Raw genomic sequence first — 6,087 nt, 5'->3', positions numbered from 1 at the left:
CAAAATTAACTGTAAAAGCAAGAAGGTGAAAGACACAAAATTACACCAACTTGATACAATAGAAGACAAAACGGAATTACCACAAACCAATGAAGGAAGAAAATCACTGAAGCGTATGATGAGACATCGTTCACAAACTCCTGCGGTCCAGACGGAGTTAGATTTTCCGTTCCAGTGTAAAGAAGTGTCCGTTTTTCTGGACTTTTTCTTCTTTTGTCTCTTCAGTATGATGAGCTTCATTGTAACGGTGGTTTTGTTAATTATCATTGCTGTATGTGATGTTCCTCCAGTCTGAAAGCAAATCTTATCAATTTCTTCCTTTGCTTGATCAAAATTTGTCCGTTGCCTATCGTCGTTGCCGTTGTCTTAAACTTTTTTAAATTTTCATCTTCCACTCAGCCATTTTCAACCACACTAACCACAAAGTATTCTTAGATGATGGGGATTCAAGTTTGTTCAGCCTTGCCCTCTTTCAAGGGGAAATATATATGAATTGTTGAAAAACTAATGGCATTTTTGAAAAAAATCTTCTTCTCAAGAACCACTAGGCCAAGAAAGATGAAACTCATGTGGAAGCATCCTCATAGTAGTAGTGTATATTCAAGTTTGTTTATATCATGACCCCTCGGGGGTAGGGTGGGGGCACAATGGTCGATCAAAGTTTTTATAGGAATGAATATAAAATCTTCAAAAATCCTCTTTTCAAGAGCAGAAAAGCCATAATTAGTATGGACGATTGATGTTAAACATAAGGATGTATAGGGGAAATCTTTACAAATCTTTTTCTCAAAAACAGCAAAGCCATGATTGCTTACATCTATATGGAAGCATTCTCAGGTGGTGTAGATTCAAATTTGTTCAAATCATGACTCCCCTGGAGGTAGGGTGGGGCCACAATGGTCGATCAAAGATTTACATATAAATTTATAGGGAAGATGTTCTCAAGAACTGCAGAGCTATGATTGATCATTTATATATAAGCATCCTCAGGCGGTGTGTATTCAAGATTGTTTAAAGCATAACCCTGGGGGTCATGTGGGGCCAAACTGGTCGATAAAAGTTTTTTATGTTTTTCCTAGTCAGTGCTCAGGTGAGCAAAGTGGCCCCTGGATCTCTCGTTTTCTTAGTAAAGGAACTAGAAGTGCATGTTGGATTACCACTTATAAAGTGGAATCCCAAATGAGTTCCTCTATGATAATTTTTTTTATAATAAGAAACAGCGTAAAAACAATCTGTTCCCTAACATAGATATGGTAATTCGCGCTATTTCCTCGTTGCATGGTTATCAATTTGTAGTTTGTAGAAATAATGTGAGTCTACTTCTAGACGTCATATAATGTTAACTTATTTGTATTTTCATTGAAAATTAAGAGTTTTGTTTTCTATTTCTGCAAAAAAGATGTAATTTGGGTTCTTTTGGAGAAAAGGGAAGTAATTAATATTGTAAAATGTCCGATGCATGGTTAAATTGTATCCGATATTCGGTGAAATGCATCGTCTCAAATCGTCGGAGTCCGCTTGGGAGAGGATCGTACATTTTGGCCGTGGTTTGCGACGCTGGGTGAAATGAACATACTAGGAAACTTTTTTAGAAGTTCTGTAAAATTACCAATCTTTGACAAATTCCATCTGAGTCCGACTCGTTTGTTGAAGTCTAATTAAAAGAAGTACAACTTCAAAAAATTGGCAAGATCTTAAAATTCTGGTTACTCTTCTTTTGAAATAGCACGTGATTTAAATTCTTGTGATATTTTTATCATGCAACATATTGATAATCATGATCATCGGCATAAATAAGAATTATAAATCAGAAACAGATGAAAACACGGGAAAACTCGGGTTTAAAGAAAGTTTGACAGCTGTTTAATGCTTAAAATTGTCAGAAGCAATGTGTTCTGCGCTCAGTGTTTACAGAGGAATAAAAGTGAATTTTGTTAATTAGTTTCGGAATCCAATGTAAATATGGTATTTCGAATTCGATTCGGTTGTTGATAATGCTAAAAATATATTAAACTTGGCACTTGAAAAATTTCTATCTTAGTAAGTGAACTATAACTGCAAGTTGGATTACCACTTATACAGTATATAGTAAAATTCCAGTTCCGCTAAAATAAATTTTAATAATATGAAACAGAGTAATTCAATATCATATATGTTCCCAAACTACGTTCGTTTGGAAACATAAATATGGTAATACGCGCCTTTTTCTCTTGGTTTATCAATCTGTAGTTTGAAGAAATAATTTGAGTCCACTTCCAGACGCTATTTATTGATAAATTGTATGTTCGTTCATAATTAAAAGTTTTTTTTTATTTCTGAAATAAGGAGTCAGTTGCAATCTATATGAAAAAAGGGAAGCGATTAATGTCGTTAAATGTCCAATGCATGGTTCAATTGTATCCGATATTCGATGAAATGCATTGTCTCAAGCCACGGTTCGGTTGCGGACTACATGGGAGAGGGTCGTACATTTTGGCCGTGGATTGCGACGATCGGCGAAATGAACATACTAGGAAACTTATGTAGAAGTTCTGTAAATTTACCAATCTTTGATCAATTTAATGCGAGTCCGACTTATTCCGTTGATGTCCAATTAAAAAAACTATAAGATCGTAAAATTTCTGGTAACATTCCTTCGTGGAAAATGACGTAATTTCAAGACCATTCTTTGATATTTTTCACAACATATTGATAATCATCGGCATCGATAAAAATATACATAAGAAAGAGATAAAACCACGGGAACACTAAGGTTTAAAGAAAGTTTAAAGCTTAAAGTTGTCCGAAGCAAGATATGTGTCCTGTGCATGGTAAACTGCAACGTTATCCATCTTAATTAAGACGCCTTATGCGCTTTTCTGTTTCAAATTGAAAAAAACAGAGCACCAGGGAGGCCAGAATACGTAATGTACGCCATGATTGCAGACCATGCTTGAAAGGTAAGAAGCGATAGTTTTTGCGATATCTTGAATTTATTATACCCTACGAACAAGTTGCAAGAGGTATAATGTTTTTGACCTGTCCGTCAGTCAGTGTGTCAGTCCTGTATTTTTGTCAGCACAACTCCTCATAAACCACTGCACGGGACGCATACCTTAAATTTCAAACTTTGCAGAGATTTAGGACACAATGTGTAGATGTGCATACTACCGGGGAATTCCGATTCCTTTATTTTTCTGGAAATTTCGGCAATTTTCAACTTAGTTTTTTTCCCATATCTTGAATATAGAGGTGAGCAGTTTGTCAGCACAACCTCTCATACATGTATATAAACCGCTCCATGGAATTTCGTCAAACTTTGCAGACAATTACACAATGTGTAGATGTGCATATTACCAGGAAATTCCAATTCCTTTATTTTCTCGGGGAATTTTTGCACTTCTAATTTTTGGGGGAGCGTGGGGTATGTGAGCTCGCTCACTTCTTCTTTCATTTAACGAGATTGTTAATATCACTGTTTAGAGAGGAAAATAATAGAGGTTATTCAATGTTTTGTTGTTGAATATGGAATTAATTTCACGAGTGGGACGGGATTTTTTTTTTATATCACCTGAGCCGAAGGCTCAAGTGAGCTTTTCTGATCACATTTTGTCCGTCGTCCGTCCGTCTGTCTGTCCGTCTGTAAACTTTTCACATTTTCGACTTCTTCTCAAGAACCACTGGGCCAATTTTGACCAAACTTGGTACTCTCCTTGGGTAAAGGGAAATTTGAATTGTTAAAATGAAGGGACATATCTCCTCGCAAACATGAGATAATCAAGAAAAGACAAAAATAGGGTGGGGTCATTAAAAAATCTTCTTCTCAAGAACCACTGGGCCAGTAAAGCTGAAACTTATGTGGAAGCATTCTGGGATAGTGTAGATTCTTTGTTCAAATAATGACCCCCGGGGGAAGGGCGGGGCCACAATGGAATCAAAGTTTTGTATAGAAATATATAGGAAAAATCTTTGAAAATCTTCTTCTCAAGAACCACTGGGCCAGAAAAGCTGAAACTTATATGGAAGCATCCTGGTATAGTGTAGATTCTAAATTGTTCAAATCATGACCCCCGGGGAAGGGCGGGGCCACAATGGGGAATCAAAGTTTTATATAGAAATATATAGGAAAAATCTTTGAAAATCTTCTTCTCAAGAACCACTTGGCCAGAGAAGCTGAAACTTATATGGAAGTATTCTGGTATAGTGTAGATTCTAAATTGTTCAAATCATGACCCCCGGGGAAGGGCGGGGCCACAATGGGGAATCAAAGTTTTACATAGAAATATATAGGAAAAATCTTTGAAAATCTTCTTCTCAAGAACCACTTGGCCAGAAAAGCTGAAACTTTTCTGTAAGCATCCTGATATAATGTAGATTATAAATTGTTCAAATAATGACCCCCGGGGTATATGGGGTGGAGCCACAATGGGGAATCAAAGTTTTATATAGAAATATATAGGAAAAATCTTTGAAAATCTTCTTCTCAAGAACCACTTGGCCAGAAAAGCTGAAACTTATGTGGAAGCATCCTGGTAGTAGTGTAGATTCTAAATTGTTCAAATCATGACCCCCAGGGGAAGGGCGGGGCCACAATGGGGTATCAAAGTTTTACATAGAAATATATAGGAAAAATCTTTGAAAATCTTCTTCTCAAGAACCACTGGGCCAGAAAAGCTGAAACTTATGTGGAAGCATCCTGGTATAATGTAGATTCTAAATTGTTCAAATAATGACACCCGGGGGAAGGGCGGGGCCACAATGGGGAATCAAAGTTTTAGATAGAAATATATAAGAAAAATCTTTGAAAATTTTCTTCTCAAGAACCACTTGGCCAGAAAAAGTGAAGCTTATGTGGAAGCATTCTGGGGTAGTGTAAATTCTAAATTGTAAATCATGACCCCCGGGGAAGGGCGGGGTCATTATAGATTCAAAGTTTTACATAGAAATATATGGGAAAAATCTTTGAAAATCTTCTTCTCAAGAACCACTGGGCCAAAAAAGCTGAAACATATGTGCCCATGGAAGGATCATAAAGGTATTGTAGATTTCAAAATGTCTAAATTATGATCAGTGGGGTAGGATGGGGATGATTTTTTATAACAAGGGTGAAATCTGGTAAAGAACAGAATGGTCAAAGCTTCTCAGGTGAGCAGATGTGGCCCATGGGCCTCTTGTTTTATATTTTCACGATTGCAAAGCACGAATGAAAATATTCAAAAATCCTCTTTTTCGAGTGAAATAAATTCCATATTCAACTACAAAATATTGAATATCCTTTATTTATTTGCATTTTCTTTGAGTTTTCCTCAGTTTTTTTTTTTTTTTTTTTTTGGTAATAAAAACATAGGCTTTATGTCGTCATAGTTCAGACGTCAAAGCTTCAGTGAAGTGAAAAATTTGTAAACATGGGATTTAGCAACATATTTAGGATACTTTTGGTAGTTTTATTCTCTGTCAGAATGTTTTATTTACTTCTGTTTATCTAACATTGTATATCGATCAGGTCAAGGAAGAATTTTACAACACTCTCTTGAGGGATCTTTTTCGTGCCAGTACCTACTGCGACACAGGACCTCAGTTTATACGGTTTCATCCGAAGGACCGGTCTCTACGTCCCAAATTGGGATTCGAACCCGCAAAGTAAGAAATAACTCCTTACTTTGCGACTCTGGAGAAGGTGCACTAACCACTCCGCCACACGGCGACGTGTGAATATGCCATTTCTTTGTATAATATTAATATGAACAACCTTGAGAAAAAACAAGATGTGTTTGTGAAACACTATGCGCCCGGCGTCAACAAAGTTCGAAAAAGCTATTCTTAGCATAAAGGTTACAGTCAAGGTCACAAGGTCATTGACCTCGGTGTCGTTTGAAAGCACTTAATTAGTGAAGTAGGCATACCAAATATAAAGTATCTATCTCCTATGGTTCAAAAGTTATACCGAAAGTTCGAAAAATCTATTTTTAGCATATAGGTCACAGTCAAGGTCAAAAGGTCATTGTCCTTGGTGTCAGTTGAAAGTGCTTATTTAGTGGAGTATGCATTTTAAATATGAAGTCTCTATCTCGATCTGTTCAAAAGTTATGGCGAAGGTTAAAGTTGATA

Source organism: Saccostrea cucullata, unplaced genomic scaffold (assembly GCF_032062105.1).
Source record: "Saccostrea cucullata isolate Sc308-1 unplaced genomic scaffold, CSIRO_AGI_Scuc_v1 ctg7296, whole genome shotgun sequence".
Classification (NCBI taxonomy): Eukaryota; Metazoa; Mollusca; class Bivalvia; order Ostreida; family Ostreidae; genus Saccostrea; species Saccostrea cuccullata.
Note: the sequence above shows the minus strand (reverse complement) of the source record.